Source organism: Notamacropus eugenii, chromosome 6 (assembly GCF_028372415.1).
Source record: "Notamacropus eugenii isolate mMacEug1 chromosome 6, mMacEug1.pri_v2, whole genome shotgun sequence".
NCBI lineage: Eukaryota > Metazoa > Chordata > Mammalia > Diprotodontia > Macropodidae > Notamacropus > Notamacropus eugenii.
In genome coordinates, this window is record NC_092877.1 from 126,178,844 (window position 1) to 126,201,479 (window position 22,636).

At 35.8% G+C, this 22,636-nt stretch overlaps 2 pseudogenes; one reads left to right on the plus strand and one right to left on the minus strand.

Annotated features, from left to right (window-relative positions):
* Window positions 1-12,853: 12,853 nt before the first annotated feature.
* Window positions 12,854-13,706, minus strand: LOC140512124 (alpha/beta hydrolase domain-containing protein 17A pseudogene; annotated as a pseudogene).
* A 260-nt stretch (window positions 13,707-13,966) lies between these two features.
* LOC140512125 (uracil-DNA glycosylase pseudogene) overlaps window positions 13,967-22,636 on the plus strand; it is a 171,577-nt pseudogene continuing 162,907 nt past the window's right edge.

Consider the following 22,636-nt stretch of genomic DNA (forward strand, 5'->3'; position numbering starts at 1 on the left):
CCCCCTCTCTGAACTCGATAAATCCAACCTCAAAATAAACAAGAAAGAGGTTAAGGAGGTAAATAAAACTCTGGATAAGGTAGATATGATAGATCTTTGGAGAAAATTAAATGGGAAGAGAAAGGAATATACCTTTTTCTCAGCGGTACATGGAACATTTACAAAAATTGACCATGTACTAGGACATAAAAATCTCACAATCCAGTGCAGAAAGGTAGGGATAATCAATGCATCCTTTTCAGATCATAATGCATTAAAAATTACATGTAATAAAAGGCCATGGAAAGAGAAACCAAAATTCAATTGGAAACTAAATAATCTAATTCTAAAGAAGGGTTGGGTTAAAGAAGAAATCAAAGAAACAATCAACAATTTCATTTAAGAGAATGACAATAGTGAGACAACATACCAAAACTTATGGGATACTGCAAAAGCAGTTATTAGGGGAAGGTTTATATCTTTGAATGCTTACATAAATAAAATAGAGAAAGAGGAGATCAATGACTTAGGCTTGCAGTTGAAAAAGCTAGAAAAAGAACAAATTGAAAATCCCCAAGTAAATACCAAATTAGAAATACTGAAAACCAAAGGAGAGTTTAATAAAATTGAAATAAAGAAAACTATTGAATTAATAAATAAAACCAATAGTTGGTTTTATGAAAAAACTAATAAAATTGATAAACCTTTGGTCAATCTGATTAAAAAAAAGAAAGAAGAAAATCAAATTACTAATATTAAAAATGAAAGGGGTGAACTCACCTCCAATGAGGAGGAAATTAAAACAATAATTAGAAATTACTTTGCCCAACTTTATGCCCACAAATTCGATAATCTAAATGAGATGGATGAATATTTTAAAAATTACAAATTGCCCAGATTAACAGAAGAGGAAGTTGAATACTTCAACAACCCCATCTCAGAAAAAGAAATTGAACAAGCCATCAATGAACTCCCTAGGAAAAAATCTTCAGGGCCAGATGGATTCACAAGTGAATTCTATCAAACATTTAAAGAACAGTTAATTCCAATACTACATACACTATGTTTGAAAATTGGCGAAGAAGGAGTCCTCCAAATTCTTTCTATGATACAAATATGGTTTTGATACCCAAACCAGGAAGAGACAAAACAGAGAAAGAAAATTATAGACCAATTTCCCTAATGAATATAGATGCAAAAATTTTAAATAAGATTTTAGCAAAACGAATACAGCATCTAATCACGAGATTAATACATTATGATCAGGTAGGATTCATACCAGGACTACAGGGCTGGTTCAATATTAGGAAAACTATTAGCATTATCGATCACATCAACAACAAAGCTAACAAAAACCACATGATTATCTCAGTAGATGCAGAAAAAGCTTTTGACAAAATACAACACCCATTCCTACTAAAAACACTGGAGAATGTAGGAATAAAGGGAACTTTCCATAAAATAATAAGCAGTATCTATCTAAAACCTTCAGCAAGCATTATATGCAATGGGGATAAGCTAGATGCATTCCCAGTAAGATCAGGGGTGAAACAAGGTTGTCCATTATCACCACTATTATTCAATATGGTACTAGAAATGTTAGCTGTAGCAATTAGACAAGATAAAGATATTGAAGGAACAAGAATAGCCAAAGAAGAAACTAAGTTATCACTCTTTGCAGATGATATGATGATTTACCTAGAGAATCCCAGATATTCAAGTAAAAAATTACTTGAATTAATAAACAACTTTGGCAAACTTGCAGGTTACAAAATAAACCCACAGAAATCTTCTGCGTTCCTATATATTAGCAACAAAGTCCCACAGCAAGAGACAGAAAGAGAAATCCCATTTAAAGCTAGGGTAGACAGTATAAAATACCTAGGCGTCTACCTGCTAAAACAAACCCAGGGATTATATGAACACAATTACAAGACACTTTTTGCACAAATAAAGTCAGATTTAAGTAAGTGGAAAAACATTACTTGCTCATGGGTAGGCCGTGCTAATATAATAAAAATGACAATTCTACCTAAATTAATTTACTTATTTAGTGCCATACCAATTAAACTATCAGACAATTATTTTCTAGAGCTGGATAAAATAATATCAAAATTCATTTGGAAAAACAAAAGGTCCAGAATATCAAAGGGACTAATGAAAAAAAATGCTTGGGAAGGTGGCCTAGCGCCACCAGACCTCAAACTGTACTATAAAGCAGCAATTATCAAAACCACTTGGTATTGGCTAAGAAACAGAGAGGTAGACAAGTGGAATAGGCTTGGCACTCAAGATGCAGTAGGCAAAGAATATAGCAACCTTCTGTTTGATAAACCCAAGGACCCCAGCTTCTGGGATAAGAACTCATTGTTTGACAAAAATTGCTGGGAAAACTGGATAACAGTGTGGCGGAAATTAGGCATAGACCCATACCTGACACCGTACACAAGAATAAAATCCAAATGGGTACAGGATTTAGGTATAAAGACTGATACCATGAATAAACTGGAGAAGCAAGGAATAGTGTATTTATCAGATCTATGGAGAAGGAAAGAATTTTTTACTAAAGAAGAGATAGAAAGCATTATGAAATGCAAAATGGATAACTTTGATTACATTAAACTGACAAGTTTTTGCACAACCAACCCAAATGCAACCAAAATCCGGAGGGATGTAGTAAATTGGGAAAGAATTTTTACAGCTAAGCTTGGGGATAAAGGCCTCATTTCTAGAATATATAGAGAACTGAATCAAATGTATAATCATAGAAGTCATTCCCCAATTGATAAATGGTCAAAGGATATGAACAGGTAATTTTCAGAGGAAGAAATTAAAGCTATCTATAATCATATGAAAAAATACTCTAAATCGCTATTGATTAGAGAGATGCAAATCAAAACACCTCTGAGGTACCACATCACACCTATAAGATTGGTAAACATGACAGAACAAGAAAATGATAAATGCTGGAGAGGATGTGGGAGAGTTGGAACACTAATTCATTGTTGGTGGAGCTGCGAGCGCATCCAACCATTCTGGAGAGCAATTTGGAACTATGCCCAAAGGGCTACAAAAATGTGCATACCCTTTGACCCAGCAATATCGCTACTAGGACTATATCCCCAAGAGATCATAAAAATGGGAAAGGGTCCCACATGTACAAAAATATTTACAGCAGCACTCTATGTAGTTGCCAAAAACTGGAAGTCAAGGGGATGTCCATCAATTGGGGAATGGCTGAATACATTATGGTATATGAATGTAATGGAGTACTATTGTGCCATAAGAAATGATGAACAAGAAGACTTCAGAGAGGCCTGGAAGGACTTATATGACCTGATGCTGAGTGAAAGGAGCAGAACCAGGAGAACTTGTGCACAGCAACGACCACAGTGTGCGAGAGTTTTTTCTGGTAGACTTGGAATTTTGTAATAACACAAGAACTTCTTATAAAAAAAATAAAAATCACAATGGTGGTTCTCCAGGCAAAATGCCTTCCACACTCAGAGAAAGAAATATGGAAGTCATTCACAAAATGTAGCAGATTATATTTGTGTATGTGTATGTGTTTGCGTATCAGGTTTTGATTTGTTATATGATTTCTTTCATTTATTTTAGACTGACTACATAGCATGACTATAGTGAAAATATACTCAATAGGAAAGTATATGTAGAATCTATACAGAATTGTATGCAGTCGTGGGGAGGGAGGGGGGTGGTGGGTGGTAGGTGGGGAGGATAAAATCTCAATTGTATGGCAGTGATTGTTAAACATTAAAAAAATAAAAGCAAAAAAAAAGAAAAAGAAAAAGCTCTTTCTTGCCTCGTTTATGAAATAATTTGCTGCATTTCATTTCCCTCTTTCTCCTCCCAATATATTTCCCTCTTACCTCTTAATTTTATTTTATAGATATCATCTCTTCTTATTCAACTCGCTCTGTGCTCTCTGTGTCTGTCTTTCTTTCTGTCTGTCTCTGTCTCTGTCTCTGACTCTGTCTCTGTCTCTGTCCCTCTCTGTCTCTCTCTGTCTCTGTCTCTGTCTCTGTCTCTGTCTCTCCATATATATATATATATATATATATATATATATCTGTATATATGCACACATGCGTGTGTGTGTGTGTGTGTGTATGTAATCCCTCTACCTACCCAAATCCTGAGAAAAGTTTCAAGAGTTACAAATATTATCTTTCCATGTAAGAATGTAAACAGCTCAAGTTTATAAAGTTCCTTAAGTTTTCTCTTTTAGGTTTACCTTTTCATGCTTCTCTTGATTCTTCTGTTTGAAAGTCAAATTTTCTATTCAGCACAAACACAAAATCATTAAATTACTTTAGAATACTAAAGGCCTTTAGTCATATGTGGCAAACTAATCAATAATTTTGAAGTTTTAAATTCAATTTCATACTTTTCACACAGACCAAATCAGATCTAAGTAAGTGGAAAATCATCAGGTGCTCATGGGTGGGCCAAGCTAATATAATAAAAATGACAATTTTATCTAACTTAATTTACTTATTCAGTGCCCTCCCAACCAAACTACTACCTAATTATTTTCTAGAGCTAGAGAAAATAATACCAAAATCCATCTGGAAAAACAAAACGTCCAGAATATCAAGGGAAGTAATGAAAAGCAATGCTAGGGAAGGGGGCTTAGCCCTGCCAGATCTCAAATTATATTAAAAATCAGCAATCATAACAACCACTTGGTTCTGGCTAAGAAACAGAAGAGTAGACCAGTGGAATATATTAGGTACCCCATACACAGTAATCAATGAATATAGCAATCTACTGTTAGATAAACTGAACAACCCTAGCTTCTGGGATAAGACCTCATTTTTTGAAAAAAATTGCTAGGAAAACTGGATAGCAGCATAGTGAAAACTGGGCATAGATCAATGCCTAATGCTGTACACAAGAGTAAAGCCCAAAACAATGCAGATCTAGGTATAAAGACTGATACTATAAACAAATTAGGGGAGCAAGGAATAGTTTATTTGTCAGATTTATGGAGAATGAGAAATTTTTGACCAAACAAGAGATGGAGAGCATTATGAAGTAGAAAATGGATAATTTTGAGGACATTAAATTAAAAAGGTTTTACACAAGCAAACCCAATGCAACCAAGATTAGGAGGGAAGCAGAAAACTGGGAAAGAATTTTTGCAAGTAGTGTCTGTGATAAATGCCTCATTTCTAAAATATATAGAGGACTGAATCAAATGTGCTGGAATATAAGTCATTCCCCAACTAATAAATGATCATTGGATATGAATAGTTAGTTTTCAGAGGAAGAAATTAAAGTTATTTATATTCATATTAAATGTTCTAAATCATTATTGATTAGAGAGATGCAAATCAAAACATCTCTGAGGTACCACATCACACCTGTCAGATTGACTAACATAACCAAATAGGAAGATGAAAAATGTTGGAGAAGATGTGAGAGAGTTGGAACACTAATTCATTTTCTGTGGAGCTGTGAACTGATCCAACCATTGTGGAAAGCAATTTGGAATTATGACCAAAGTGTTACAAAAATGTTCATAACCAATGACACAGAAATATTCCTTCTAGAACTGCATCCTAAAGAGATCATAAAAATGGGAAAGTATCCTACATGTACAAAAATCTTTATAGAAGCTCTCTTTGTAGGGCCAAAAACTGGAAATCAATAGGATGTCCATCAGTTGGGAATTGGCTGAACAAGGTGTGATTTATGAATATAATGAACTCCTATTGTGCTATAAGAAATGATGAACAGGGACCCTTCAGAGAGGCCTGGAAGGACTTATATGAGCTGATGCTGATTGAAAGGAGCAGAACTAGGAGAACTTTGTGCACACCAACAACCACAGCGTGAGAGGAATTTTTCTGGTAGACTTAACCTTTCACAGCAATGGAAGGACCCGAAAAATTCTCAATGGACTCTTAAGGCACAATGCCTTCCACATTCAGAGACAGAAGTAGGAATTGAATTGCAGGATGAAGCAGACCAGTTTCTCTTGTGCTATGTTTTGTTTTGTTTTCTTGGTTCCACCCATTGATTTTAATTCTTTACAACATGACTAAGGTGAAAATGTATTTAATAAGAATGTATGTGTAGAACCTATATAAGACTGCATGCTGTCTCAGGGAGGGAGGTAGAAGGGAGGGGATAAATTTCTAAGATATATGGAAGTGATTGCAGAAAACTGAAAACAAATTAATTAATTAAAAACTTAAAAATTAATTAAATTTCAAAAAACAACTTAATATTTTTATGAAAAATAAAATTTTAAATGTAAATTCTGAGGTTTGAAATGTAAGGTTTCACAGGGCAAAAAGAACTTATTAATATTGCTTCTTTCCTACTCCTCTATCTCACTGCCTATCTCTTTCCCCCTTTTTCACCTTTAGATTTTAGTTTTTATCTTATATCTCCAACTGTCTCATTGTATGGAGTTTAATTTTTTTTTTAATATGTATATGGGTATTAATAAAGAGATAGGGAGAAAAAAATTGTAATAATAGTAGCTCATATCTTCATGATACTTTGCTTTTTTATCAGGTAATACTTGTCCAGAAACCCATTGTTATGGGATTTTCTCCACATTGGTAGAAATAAAGGCCTACTCCTGGATAAAGGGCTGAGTTGGTGAAAGGACAAAAATCTCCAGCCTTCATGAATTCTTTTCTGGTATTCTTCATGAAGAATGTTGCTGCTCACCATTGTTTTGGCATTTCGGGCTTCCATTTTGAGATGGAACCAAGAAATGGTCAACCTCATTTGAAGTTGCTGAAGGAATAACATCTGACTTGAATATCACATGGATTTGGTGCCAGATAAGTCCCAAAAAGGAGACTGGAGCTCTCTTTCTCCTCTCATCAAATCTACACCTCAGAAAGGACAGGTCCTACTTTACCAACAAGAAGAAGATTGTTCTCTAACAATGGGCTTTGGGGTGAGGGTTACAATAACAAAAGGCAAGAATACATAGAGGGTAGAAGAGTAGGCTCTGTGGTCAAGAATACATAAATTGAAGTTCTAGTTCAAATTTATAATTAGTGTCACCATCCCCCCACACACACAGGATGCAGAACTGCCTTCTCATCTCCACCTCTTAGGATCAGTATTTTCTCTCAAAGCTCATTACAAACACTACCTGCTACATGAAATCTTTCCTGATCATTACAACTGCTACTGCTGGCATAATCACCTTGAATGTATTTTATACGGATGAGTTTCTATTTATACCTATATATGTTAGCTTTGTGTATTGAATGTATATTTCTTGAGAACATAATATCAATCTCTCTGTCTCTGTCTGTCTCTCTGTCTATCTCTGTCTATCTCTGTCTCTGTCTCTGTCTCTGTCTGTCTGTCTCTCTGTCTCTCCCTTGGTCTCTCTTCAGCAACATACGTAACAAAGAGTAGGTCCTTAAGAAATATTTGTTGATTGCATGGAAACTCCAGGTAGGCAACCAACTTATTTATCCTCTCAAGTCTATGAAATCTGCCTGAGGCATAAGTCCAAAGCAGAACTTGAGCCTAAGATCTTTTGGCTCCAGCCCTGACCCCTCTATCCATTGTATCAGGCTTAATCACAGAGAATAATACTACTTCAATTTCAATAAAGTGTGAGTCATTCAAAACTTAATTAATTGCACCTTTCAGAGAAAGTATGAAACAAGATATTCATTTGGATGTCTTCTTAATTTACTTATTGAATAGCTTGACCCTTGACAAATCTATTACCATCAATTATTGCAATAGTTTTGTTTGCAGATAGGAAAAGCCTCTAGAAAAACTGCTTGGTGCTGAACAAAGGTTTGTCTCCAGAAAGGTAAGAATAATTCACACAGAATATGACTAATTGCTTGAATATGGACAGTCATACCCACTAAAACATAGTAATGAGGCTTGAGATAAGCTGACAAAAATCTAGCTTTTCGAGCAAGATTGGAAGATCCTCTAATGTGACCAGCTTTATCTCTGAATCAGTGATATGGAGAGTCAAAAATGCTTAGCAAAAGAGAACAATAAACCAGAGTGAGTTTCTCTGACCATAAGACTTTATATTACAATTCTCTCAGTTTTGGTTGAATGGGATTTGTGTTGAAAGTTAAGTTCAGTTCAGGAATCAAATGACAGTTGGAAATGCAAGAGATGATCACTTTCTCTGTGTTGTTCTGACAGGCACAGACTGATGTAAAGTACTGGTAAAGTGAACCAAAAGTTACATTTAAAAATACTTTACATCCAAGTTAAGCATCACTAGAAGTTGTACTTAAAATGTCTCTGTGTGGGCAATTGCTACTCTATTAGTTTTGTTTACTACATAGACTTCATGTTACTCATTGTTGATTAGAGAAAACCAAGACTGGTTACAACTTCAAGAGAAGTGTGTGTGTATATGCTCACACATGTAGATTAACACTGTACTAACTGTCAGTAATACATGTGTTAAAACCTAGCCTCTGAAATTTACTAATTATATTATCCACAGTGAGTAAATTCACTTCAAAAATTACTGAGCCACTATGGCAAGCCAAAAACTCGATTAGGTACTGATGCTAAAAAAAATGAAAATAATATTTACACTCAAGGAATTTATATTATGGTGGAAGTTGTGGAGAACACACTCTTTGTGCCTTAAAGAATTTCCTAAAGCTGATCTACTTAATAAACAGATTGCTCTCTGTTCCTCTATGTTGTTGGAAGGAGTACACAAGATCATAAATTTATAGCTAAAAAAGACTTTAGAAGTCAGCAAATTCAATTCTATCATTTTATAAATGAAGAAATTGAAACCTAGAGAAACAAAGCACAAACACAAATTTGAGGGTGGAATAATGACACCATTAGTATGTAAATACACATATAAGCATATGCAGAGATAGATTGATAGAGATATATAAATGATAGAGAGATATAGATAGACAGATAAATGATACATGTAAAAGAGATAGTTGAACAAATCAGAAAATCATTTAAGCTGCTCATATAATAAGTGTGCTCATCACCCCTGTGTTATATTGTTATCTTCATCTTCTCAAGAGAAGAAGATGCCTGTTATGGTAAATTTGTAAGCAGTCTGTAATTTTTTGCTGTTTTTGTTTTGCTAAAAGTGCCTCTGATTGAATAGTGTGACTAAAGATCTTTCCAACCCATTGATGGGCCTGCCCACTGTGGGAAGCTTGATTAAGGGAGTTGTTTTGTAGGAGGGCCTCAAGTGCTTTTTGTTTGTTTGTTTGTGTGTTTGTTTTTCTGTTGAGACACTGAGTAAGAGGGCAATGCTCTCTGGCTCTAAAAAGTGTATAAATACTCTGAAGGTGAGGTTTTATTTTGGGGCTTAGTTTTTGTAAGAAAGTTTGAGTACCAGAAGAGGATTCTGGGAAGCCACTTAAAGAGCCCCACCAGTTTTGAAAAGCCAGATGTCACTTGCCTCTTTGGCAACTATGGTCACAGAATTGGACTTGATTGCTGAGTTATGGTCAGTCAGAGGAAGCCATAGCTGTTGTCCTTTGGATTTCTCTGTATTGTCTTTTTAGTTCAGGGTGCTGATTCCCATGAACTAGGTGAATGATATCTGTGCTTGGTTAAAGGAGTGATACATGTGATTGAGTAAAGTGACAATTGCTTTCCTTTCATGAATTCAGATCTAATAACCTGTGATATCAGGCCTCCCTCTGTATGTTGGGGTGCTTACTGTTACATAGTTATGACAAAAATAACGCAACATAAGAAGATATGGAGAGAGTTGGACTTACATTGTTAAGAGAATGCATGCATGAAGTCAGTGCTCTATTTTGTTGTTGTGTCCGTCCTCTGCTGCTGAAGAAGAACGTGCCATCAGAGAAAGGATGATAAGGTTTGCACTTGACTTTGTTTTGAGTGATGGAAGGCTATGCAAGGTCACCAGTCTCACTTCACCTCCAGATCCACCTGGATCCAGTGACTAAATATTCATCAGGATGACTGGAGATGGCCCAGAATGCAATGGGATACCTTGACCCCTTTAGGCCAATGCCTATTCAGTACTCATTTATGGTGATGTAATGCCCATTAAGTGAATAGGCCTATTTTAGAAGTCCTTAGGGGGATGGTCCCTTTAATGAGACAAAGAAAAATAATTAAATCAAGCTGGGAGGGAAACAGCAATAGTTACTATTGATAATCACTCTTAAGCTAGAAGGGTCTAGAAAATACTCCTTAAGTGGAGCCTGTGCTGGTGTCTAGTGTGGCACAATGTATGGGTTTCAGAGTACAGTAGGTTTTAAGGGAAAGGAAGGGAAGAAAAGGGAGGGGAAGGGAAGGGAAGGAAAAATGGAAGGATCTAGCCATTATACTCCAAGTTAACTGAGCATCTTCTGGTCATCCAAATTTACTTTCCTTTGAATAGAAGAAGGAAGGCAGGGGGAGATAGATAGGAGAGGGGGAGATGAGTTACCTAGCTAGCCAGGTCCCCATTCAGGCAGCGGGGTCTACTCACAGGTTGTTGTGTTCATCCTGAATAGTCCTTGGCCTAAAGGGGCCAAGGTCTCCCATTGCATCCTGGGTCATATCCAGTCATTGTGATGAATATATGGTCACTGGATGCAGATGGCTCAGGAGGAGAAACTGAAAGCGTAGCCCTCCCTCTCAAAACAAAGTAAAGTGCAAGTCTTGTCATAATTTCTCTGAAGGCATGGCCTTCTTTGGGAATGAAGGACGAAAACAACAACCTGTGAGCAGACCCAGCTGCCTGAATGCGGACCCAGCTAGCTAGATAACTCAGCTTCTCCTCATCTCTGTCTCCCCCTGTCCTCCTTCTCCTATCCAAAGGAAGGTAAATTTGGATGATCAGAGGATGCCCAATTAACTTGGGCTTTACTGACTCTATTTTAGTCCTCATTGCAATGCTCTATTTTTTCCAGGCCTCAGTTTTCCTCAGTGTCTAAGCTGAAATGTGCTATAAAATGAGCTGCTCACACCTGTTATGCTTTTAAGATAAACTTCCCTTTTTTAACTAATTCCTATATCCAAAGCAGCTCATCAGGTGTATATCCACTTCTGACAGTACTGGAATGTAAAAGGGGCTGTTATTTTCCATTTTTCTATATTGCTTCAAGACATGAGGGTGTTTTTTTTTTCATTTTAACATGAAAATTTCCAGCAGAAAGTTATGCATAATGTATTATGCAAAAGCTGAAGAAATCTTCAGTGATTTCAAGCAACAAAGGTCACTTATTCTTCTGAGATCCTAGTGACCTTTAAGTTAATTTTCTATTTTATGGATTTTTATAAATTATTTAGTAGACTGGATCATGTGTATGTACAGCAGACCACAGAATTTTCAGTTTTTATTAAATTAACTTTTATGAATCGTTGGATAGGCATCAACTTAAGCAATCATTTTGTTTGCAGTGTATATTTATGCTGTAAGTAGTAGAGCGGGAAAGCGTTCTTTTATACCATATGAATAAAAAATTATTCTAACAGATGTCCTATAAAACAAATAATTTAAAAGCATATAAAATGGTGTTCTGTGAAATTTGAAGTTTCTGTCAAGGAAAGAAAGGAATTTTAATTTCTCAGTGGTAAATGTGAACTCAGATTAAATCAAGGATTAAGCATGTACATGGGGATAGTTTATTTATCACATCCCTTGTTATTATTACTATTTTTGCTGCTAATAACTCGACCTCAAATCAATGCTCTGCAGCGTATTAAGCATCTAAATATTTTAAGTTGTGTCAAGCACAAAGGATACTAGGAAAAGGCAAAAGACAATGCTCTAAAGTAACTCATAGTCCAAGGGAAATTAAATATCTACTATATTAGAATTATAGTCCTAAATTTCATGGTTTAATGACTACCCTCTGGAAAATTTGGTAGTAAAGGCATTGGACTTCCCTCTGTCTTCATACATATTTAATGAAGCCCAGTTGATTTAAAAACAGAATTTCTTGATTTTAAAATATAGGTGTGTATGTATGTGCATGTATACACATATGTATATACATACACATATATACACACACATATATATTCACACATATACATTCATATAGATATAGAAATATGATTAATGCTTGAGAGGTAGAAATGACCTTATGTATCAGTAAGCACCCAGACATACACAGGGGGGCCTGCTATCACAGATTCCTTGATTTGCTTCTCTAAAAGCAAACTTTTTTGACTGTAAAATTTTAAATCTTTAATGTCTTTGCTTTTGCTTCCAACATTAATACAGGTATATTTCTGTATATCTGTAAATCAGTACATGTTGGAGATCATGGGGGAGGGGAATTTGGGTGTCCGAAATCATGAAGGGCCCTGCTGGGAAGGAGTCACTTTGGGGCTTGGCATGAGGTAGGACTATCCGTCCCTGACTGACAGATTGCTGTGCGGGGAGGGAGAGCAGGTGTTTGTCAGGCAGTCACTGCCTTCCCAGAAATTTGGGGTTTGGGGGAAAGGATGTGGGGAAGAATGAAATCCACTGATGTCCTCCCCTACCACACATGACTGATGAATTATTGTTATTGTCCTGGCAGAGGGAAGGGAAACAGAAGAGGATGGAGTTTGAATTGCCCAGCCCCTCCTAAGTGTCGGGGGCAGCCCCCGTGTTAGCAGCAGTTTGGGGTCACCACTATGGACTTTGTGGGGAGAAAGCCTGGGGTCGTTCTGTCCCTGTCCTATACTGGAATTGGAGTGGATGTCGGAGGAGACCATGGGCTCTGGATCCAGAGGGGCAAGCCAACAGGTGGGGAATCCTCCAGCATGCTGACCCTGTTGAGTTGTCACTCTTCAGTAGTGACTCCAAGCTCCCGTGGGTTCCCTGGGCCTGTGTGCCTGGTGGTGTTCATCTTGCCCAAAGGGGCTCTCCGGGGATGTCAGTCGGGCTGGTTGGTCAGTTCCTCAACTTTCGAAGGCGCTCCAAGTATTGGCTATAGACTTCATTTCACTGTGCCCGGCACCCTCCACCCAAAGTGGCTCCACAGCTTTCGGGCAGAGCTCAAATAGCTCCAGTCAGTGTGAGAAGTCAGTCACCTCGTCCTCAGTGCCATGGATTAGAAGCACAGGCTATGTGATCTTAGAAACCTTCTTAATGTTGGGGAAGGCGTCAAAGCAATAGGTCTTCTTAGTATCAGGGAAGGCGATTCTCATTCGCGAGGTGAGGGGGAAATGCAGCAGCACACTCATAGCGCGAGGCCAGGTCCACGGTGGGCACCGCCCTGATGCTCTGCCTGTACCAGATGATGTTCTCTGACTTGATGCCATACCTGGTCAGACTCGATGTCAGCACAGAGGTTCTTTCCGAGAGTTTTCCTGAGTTCACCCCTACCCTCAATTAGTCATAAGAGAAGATGTTACAGTTGATAGGGGTGCCCTGGGTAATGTAGAAGCTGCTTAGCTGGCCGAGGTCCACAGCATTGCCATGGGAGAACAGAACTGTGAACCTGGCCCCAGCACACAATGGATGTCCATACAGGAAATGCAGGAAAACTCCAGTTGCTCTTGGTAAAGACGACTTCAGTGGTGTCCAGATCACGCTGTGTAAACTGGACGTGGTCTTGCTCCATCGAGTGCAATTTCCAGAGCGGCATCCTTGGGTGGAGCCCCTCCACTGAACCTGGCTCAGGCTTGACCACAGGGGAGTAGTTATGCTCTGAAGACAGGAAGACCAATTTGGCTGAGATTCAGCCAGGATAGAGTGGGCAGCAGAAGAGGCAGCAGAGTTCACTGATGGATAGGCCGTTCATGGCGAAGGGGGAGTCACGTTTTTGTGAGGAAGGACCCCACATCCAAGGCTGCGGTGCCTAAAGTTCTGGGGATACGTCTCCAAAGCAGAATTTGCTTTTATTTATTTTTTTTTTTTCAAAAACACAAGTGGGAAAGAGCACGCTGTGCTTCCCCTCAGGCTCCACCCTGTACAAAGTACCTGATAAGACAGCTGGACAGGGAACCATTGTGGTCCGAGCTCAGTCATAAGGGGCACCCAGGCCATTCTCTGTGGTACCCCATGACTCTGCGCTCCATGCCAGGCCTGGCCCAGATCCTGTCCTGGCCTGTTCTGCTGGGCTTCCTCAGTGCTCCTGCAGATGTGGAGGTGAGAAGGAGAGACTGTTCCCCTGCCTGCCCTCCCTACCCACCGCCTGGCCTCCCCACAAGAAATGAAGAAAGGCAACTTTTGAGGGGTTAACAATCACTTTAATCAAGCACTTCTATCAGTCAGTTAGTTCAGGGGAAAAAATCAGCACCCTGAACTTAAATACTCTCAGAGTATTTATATACTTTTCAGAACCAGAGAGAATGACCCTCTGACCCAGCGCCTCAAGAGAAAAAAAAAAAAAAAAAAAAGCAAAACTTACTTGGGACCTTCCTACAAAACAACTCCTCTAATCAAGTTTCCCTCAATGGCATGTCCACCAATGTGTGGGGAAGGTCTTCTTTAATCAGAGTATTCCATGAGGCACTTTTAGTAAAACAAAAACAGCAAAACATTCTACTTTGCTTGGCTTGAGACACCCAGTTCAACTTGTTGATTTTACAAGTGAGGTAAATTGTCTACAGAGGTGATATTGCTTGCCCAAGATCACTCTGGAAGAGTTGGAATGTGAACTCAGGTCTAGTGTTCCTTCCAAATACTGCATTCTTTTCTTCCACCAAGAAGTATCATCAACATGCAAAATCAGTGTTTCTATCTAGAACTATGAACAATCCCTAATGTTTCTGGAAAAAATGAATACAAGAATGAATAAATTAGAAGAAATTTTTGATCATTTGAAAAAAAAAGCATTCATCCCCATCTAGCTACTTCTGGGGAATTTGCTTCCTAATACATACAGGGGAGACTATAGCTGAATGATATTGTATCATCCCTACAAAATCATCTTTAAAAACTAACAAAATGACAAATGAATTCACTTAAGATATGACAAAAATATTTTTCCAACATGATGATTAAGTCCTACTGTAGTGCTTTATCATGATGTGGATCAATGTCTCTTTGATCTCAAAGGCTACATGTCAGAAGAACATAAACTTTGGCAGAACCTACCAAATTGGTTTTTAGGTATGGTACTGGATTTAAATAATAATAACTGTAAGAGATGCAATTTGTAAATTTGTTTAAAAGTTTGTAATACATTTTGGTAAATATTATCTCATTTTATCCCTATAACAATGCCCGAAGGCAGATATTATTATCATCACCATTTTACCACTGTGGGAAATGAGGCAAATATATTGATAAATAATTTGCCCAGCATTTATCACAGCAAATAAATAATTGAGGTGACTCAATGACTCAACATCCAGGTTTGTATCCACTGTGCTATCAGGCTACTCATAGGCTAGACAAGTAGGACGACTCTGTGTATGTTTGTTTGTTTTTTGTGGGGCTTATAGGAAAGTATTTTAGCCTATTTGTTCGTTAACTGACATTCAAATACAGTCTCATTTTTTCACTATTTCACTATTTCAGTGAAAAAGAAAGGAAGGAAACAGAGAAATTACAGCTAGTATGAAAGAGATCCTTTGAAGTTCTGGGTTGCTTCTGCTTTAAGTCCTTTACCTGTCTTTTCTTCCAAAAGAGGACAGATACATTTTGGAACCCTAGAGCAAAGTAGACCTAAATAACGAAAGTGACAGCAAAGAAAAGACATTAAATTTCCAAGATGAATATCAGATAAACACAAGGGAGAGTGAAAAAGACCTTCCTAAATTTAGTGCACAGCACCTATTTTGAATTTACTTTGTCACCTACTGCTCACAGAAAACCACATAGAAATATTGAGCTCTGATACTCCTTGGTACTTATTACATGTCTTTCCAGGGACAGTATAAATTGATGAAGAGATTCTAGATTCAGGAAGATCTAAATTCAAATCTTGTCCTTGAATTTGACTAGCTGTGTCACCATGAGTAGGCTACTTAATCTCTCTAATCTTTAATTTTTGCATCTGTAAAAAAATGATTATACCAACTGGATTACTCACCTCATAAAGTATTGAGAAAATGCATGCAAAGATTTTTGTAAACTTGAAAGAATGGTTTAAATGTCACACTCCTTGCTTTTTTTTTTTTTGCTTGTCTTTTATTTTGTTTTGAGAATCAGCCTGACAAAGGACAATGGTTTACAATATGAAGACAAGTCACTGTGATTTTTTTTCTCCTCTTCCATGGTCACCCTTGATGACCACCTAATATAAAACAAAGTGGTTGAAGTCTCTATGTATGGGAGAAATGCTGAAGCTCTTGAAATCATAGATTCTCAAATGATGAGATTTAAGATTAAATAACTATAAGGCATTTAAGTAGAACTGCAAATTTATTTACATGGAAACTCTTTTCATTTATATAGATTATGATCAATCTAAACCTTTTCATCCATTATAATTCATGTGCATAGCTAGAAATTGTCCTTAGACATTTAACCTAATACACCATACTGCTTCTTCCATTTCATTTAATATTTTATGAATATCAGTGTTACACTTGGATTTATCCTTTCTTTGCTGTACAGGTTTCACATCTGATTTTCAGTTCAATTCAAAGGAAAAAACTGAGCTCATACTCTTTGAAAGACTTTGTGCTTGATATTGGGGGCCAAAGTATAAACAATAAAACCACTTTCACCCTTGAGTAACTTTTCTTCCTCCTGAGAAGTAGCATCATCAGAGATAAAGTAACCAAGGGTATGTAGGAAATAAAAGAAAACTTGGTGTAGTGCATATGCCTACAGCACCCGAAACTGAAGTGATTAAGGATGGACTTTGAGAGGAGCAAAACTGATTGGGCATCCTTAAATCTGGCACCAATATGATAACGTCTCAAAAATTGGAGAATAGGATGATTCAGGTTACCTAAAGAGGGATTAAATGACTGAAGCTGGAAATGAAACAGGTCAAAGTTTTTTGGTGATTAGTAGTGGGATAAGGCGTATAAGGGGTAACTGTTCAATGTTTGGATGAGATAAGGAGACCCAGAAATTACCATCATCATCAATCATCATCATCATCATCATCATCATGAATTTAAAGAGGGAGAAATTATTAACAACTACTAGATTAAAAAAAAAAAAGCTTTGTGGAAAAAGCACCATCTGAGCTGTGCTATGAGGGGAGAAAGAAATCCTCGATGTAATTGAGGAGAAAGCAGGTGTATGTTGGTAAATGTTTAACCACCAATTCTACAGGGGGTGAAATTTACTTTTATATAATTTTAAGTGCAATCTGCATTATTAACATTTCTTTTGTTGCTTTTTAAATTTGGTAATACCAATAAAACCCTAAATGAAGTCCTAATTTTGCATCATGTTAAAAACAATTCTGAGGTATAAAAGTTGATACTGCAAATGTGTCAGTTCTCATGAGTATTTTCCTCTATACCACTGGGACAAAATATATTGTGGGTCTGGAATACATGTTGTATAAAGCCACGGAGGCTGGAGACAAGAAGGCATCACAGAGAATAAGCAGGCCAGCTTGACTAAAATGGAGTTAGCATTAAGATGGATAAAATCAAATGACTGAAAAAATAAATTGGAAATCTATTTTGGAAGCCTTTAAGAATCAGACTAAAGATTTTGTATTATGTCCTTGAAATAATAAGGAATAATTGAATATTTTGAATAAAAGAGTGACAAATTAATATTTTCATAACATTATATGTTTGTTCATCATATATGTTCTTGATGATGTCTCCTGTACCTGTACTTATGCAAAAGACATTATTATCCTAAAGGTAGCTTTCAATTATCATGGGTCCTTTAATTATGACTAGTGGAGAGAGAGATTCATTAAAGCATAGGTTCTTAACCTAAAGTCTACAGAAGCCATAGCACTCCTTGAACTTGGATGGGAAAAATGCATATCTATTTCCACTAAACATTAGTTTCTATTTTTAATCAAATTTGATATTTTTAATTCACTTGAAAACTTAATTCTGATAAGTGATCCATAGGTTTCACCAAGCTGCCAAACAGTTCCATGATGAATAAAAGCAAATAAAACATTTTATAATATTTTTGGAGGGTTAAGTGTTGCTGAGTTCGATCATTTCTCACATGAGGCAAGTTTAATTTTTTGGTCATTTATAATACTTGTAAGATTAAATGTAATTGTTCTATAAATCAAAACAGTCACGTAATAATCAAAACAGTAATATAATTGGCTTCAAATAAATTCTATTGATGATTATGAATGTACTTTCTAAGGATCTTACCTCTATTAAATGAAGATAGAGTATCCTCTTTTCATTTCACAAAGTAGAGAAATCAGGACAAAAATTCATGGTACACATCACATTTAAAATTTTCAGTCTTTTCTTGTGAATTTGTGTATTTTGAATGTGTAATAACACTTTTACAATGTGACCCACAAAATCATCATTATAAAGTAAAGCTCTTAACTTTAAATTACAAACAAAAGAAAATAGAAGCATACTGAGGGCGTGACATTATATGTGTATATAAAGAATGAAATATGAATTATGTCATGTGGAAGAGAGCATAAAATTTCAATGAATATATGGAAATATACCCTCGCGCGTGCGTGAGTGCGTGTGTGTGTGTGTGTGTGTGTGTGTGTGTGTGTGTGTAGGCAGAGAGAGAAATAAAAATAAAGAGAGTATTACAGGAATATAAAGGCAATATTATTTGAAAATAGGGAAAAACATGGGCATGAGGACATTTTTACTTTTCCTGTTAAAATACTTAGATTTGTTTAGACCTCCAATAATATTGCAGGTCTAAATTATTATTTTTAGTAGTTTAAACAGATAATTTTGAGGGGGGTCTTTCAATGTGCTTGATTTTCCATAGGAAATATTGTACCCACAAAATCTCAAGTTTTAATCTATCTTGATTCTTAATGAATTATGCCTTTCCTTCAAATGTGTCCCATCAATTTCAGTGTCATATATCTAAAGAAAAATCAATATCTCCAGTCATTGCATTGATCTGATCACTTCCTACTTCCTCAACAAAATATTTAAACAAAGATCTAAAAATTATATCACATAGTGAATAACTCATTTTGCCATTATTTCCATCTTCAAGGACAGATCAGTCAGGTGTCCAATATAGGAGAGTTTATGTGTATTCTACCTGAGAAATATTTTTCACATCAAGAGTTATATGTCATATCTCTCTCAAATATCCTTTGCTCCAAGGTTCAATCTGTCTTCTATTTCCTCACTGAAAAATGAATTACGACCTTGATTATTCTCCTTATCATGGTCTTCTTGCCAGGACTTTAAGATTTTTTTATTGGAGTATTATGCTTATTCTTCAGTTAAACTAGAATATTTTTGCCACAGGAAATCACTATCTCTACTTCTTTTTTCATGTCATCCTTTATACTTCAAATGCTATACTCCCCTACCACTAACTTTTGCCAACAGAATTTTTACTTATTCATTAAAACCCAGTTCAAATGTCACATTTTCCATGAAGTCATTCCAAATTCCATCATTTCGATTTTCTGCCTTGGATCTTATATATAATTTTATTTGAAGCCATTTAATAAAACCATTATCTGATATAATTTTATAGTACTTTAAATTGATAATTTTTATAGAAGAAGACAACACTCAAATGGTCAGATTCAAAGAGATCCTAATGGATTAATGGTGACATATTAGGAAGTACTCAGTGGAATGCCCCAGGGACCTGTATTTGATTATGCTGAACAGCATTTTGAACGGAGTATAGTGTATGTAGGTATCGGTGACATGGTGATTATATTTTCAGATGACAAAAAGGAGTTACGAAGAATAGCTAGCACACTGAAACAAAAAACAAGAATATAGATAGGTATAGATGAAGACATACAGCTATAGATATATTGATATCATGGGATGATTGAAAATTTTGCTAAATCTAAGGAGGCAAAATACAATAGAGACAGATGGCTCCTTTCTGGGTACCAAAAAAGACTGAAAAATGTACAAGATGGAGGTGGCATTTGGACAGATTCTCTAGAAAAAATCTGGAGATAGGCAGTTGATGGGCTAAAATTTTAATAGAACCCAACAATATAGCAGGTGGCCATATTAAAAAAATAAAGTAGTGCAATTTTGGCGTACATTAAGACAGTCACAACTTCTAAGAAAAAGATAATATCTCTTTACATTGTACAAAGCAGATAAAATCTGAATAATGGCAAATAATTTTAGGTACCATGTTTTAGAAAGGACATTGATAAGTTTGAAAATATCAATTTCATCTCTACTGGGACTACTTTCACTCTTTTTATTTTTTATAGTCAGTAATTTGCTTTTCTTATTTATTTCTTTTAATCAAATTAACCAATCATTTATCTATATTATTGCATTTCATTTTTTTATACAATAGCTCTTAGTTTTATTTATTAGTTCAGTGGTTTATTTTGCTTTCAATTTTAATAATACACTCCTTCATTTTTCAGGTTTTCATTTCAGTATTTAATAGGAGACTTCTAAACTATTCTTTTCCTAGTTGTTTTTTCTTTAGTTGCATACTCGTTTCATTAATTCACTCTTTCTCTCATTGCTGTATGCATTTAGAGATATAAACCATTCCTTAGTTACTACTTTGGCTGCACTCACAAATTTTTTATGTTGTCTCATTTGTCATTCTCTTCAGTGAGATCATTGATCATTTCTATGGTTTCTTCTTTGACACCCTCATTATAATGATTAGATTATTTACTTGCCAATTATTTTTTCATCTGTGTTTCTGATGCTTTATTGAATATACTTTTTATTGCATTATAGTCTGAAAAGGATGTGATTGCTATTTCTATTTTCATGGAATTGGTTGTGAGTGTTTTATACCATAAATACATAACTAATTTTTGTAAAGATTCCATGGACAGTTGAGAAAAAGTCATGATGTTTTCAATTACTATTTATTTTTTCCCAAAAGGTCTACAATGCATTCTATTTATGTCCTTTTTGTCTTTCTTATTTATTTTCTTGTTAGAGTTGTTTAGTTTTGAGTAGGGAAGATTGAGGTTTCTCAGTAGTATCATTTTTACTCTACATTTTTTTAAATTCTTTGACTTTTGCTTTAAGCATATAGATGCTATGCCATTGGTACATATATGTAGAATATTTTTATTACTTCATTGTTTGTGTTGCTTTTTAAAAAGATGCAGTTTCCCTGCTAATATCTTTTAATTAGGTTAATTTTTGTTTTTTATTTTCGGAGGTCATGATAGCTACCCCGCAACTTTTTTTTTTTTTTAACTTCAGCAAAATTGTAAATCTCTTCCAGCCTCCTATTTTAACTGTGGGTGTCTTTCTGTTTCAAGTGTACTTTTTCTCAACAACATGTTATTGTATTCCACGTTATAATCAATTCTGCTATCTGCCTCTGTTTCATGGGTGAATTCATCCCATTCACACTCAAAATTATTATTACTATTTTCTTCCATGCTATTTTCCCCTGTTAATCCTTCTCATTCTCTATCCTGTTCCTCCTATGAAGTCTGTTTTCTTCTAATCACTGCCTTTCTTTTCCCACTCTCTTTGCTCTTACCCCCTTCCCTTCCTCCTTCACTGATTAGTAAGTTTTCGTTCTTCTCTACTCAGTTGAATATGTATATGTGTGTATTTTTCTCTCTTGTAACCAACCATTTCCTGCCCTCTCCCTTTTCCTCTCCACTTTAGAAGCTCTTCCTTGAGCATCTTTATGTGAGATGATATTTTTCCACTGCAGCTTTTGTAAAAACTTTGTGTTCTAATTTTGTTTGTTGATCTTCCCTGAACCATAGTAGATTTTTTAGGTCAAGTTATTTTTCTATTATGTTTTATTTTTCTAGTCTATTTCACATCTTTGAACTTATGCGAAATTTTTATATTTATACTGTCAAAGCAGTATTTAGGGAGAAAATTATATCTCTAACTGCACACAGCAATAAGAGAAAAAGTTAATGAATTGGGCATGCAACTAAAAAAAGTAGAAAAATGTAAGTAAGTCTCCAATTAAATGATAAAATTGAAATCCTAACAGAGTAGAAATTACCAAAATAAAAGTAAAATGGGTCATTAAAATAATAAAAGTGAAGTTGATTTATTTAAAATAATAAGATAGACAATCCAGTGATTAATTAAAAGAAAGAGAGCCAAATTACCAGTGTACAAAGTTCACTCTTCCAGTGTGCAGGGCAGGGAGGCAAGGAGAACTGATACAAGTTTCAGGCTCCCTTGTGCTCCTGTTTTAAAAGATTTTTCTGAGAGGTTGGGAGTTATGGTTGCTTTAAAGGTAGTGTGATTTGTTTAGATATGTAGTCACTGCTTCCTTGGTTTGCACTCTGTTTCTTACCCAAGAAGGACCCTGATCCCTTCTGATTACAACTGATAATGGTGTTGCATCCACATGAGCTCTAGATGGATGGATAGATGGATTTTCATTAATAACATTATATTTATTTACAATTACAGTAATTAGCATATTAATTGTTTTTACTAATTAATATTCTTGGCTTAATCTAAACCCTTATTGATCTGATAAACTGATTGATTGATCTGTGTACCTGTTTACTGTGCTGCATCATAGTCTTCAACCTAACCAAGAATGGATTTCTAGGTAAGACTCCGTATCCTAGGCTAGGGTCTCCAGTCTCTTTACCCTGTCTATCTGTGTCTCCTTGACAAGTGATACAGTGATGTCTTCTTTGTGTTTATCATAGTGGCAAAGGGATTT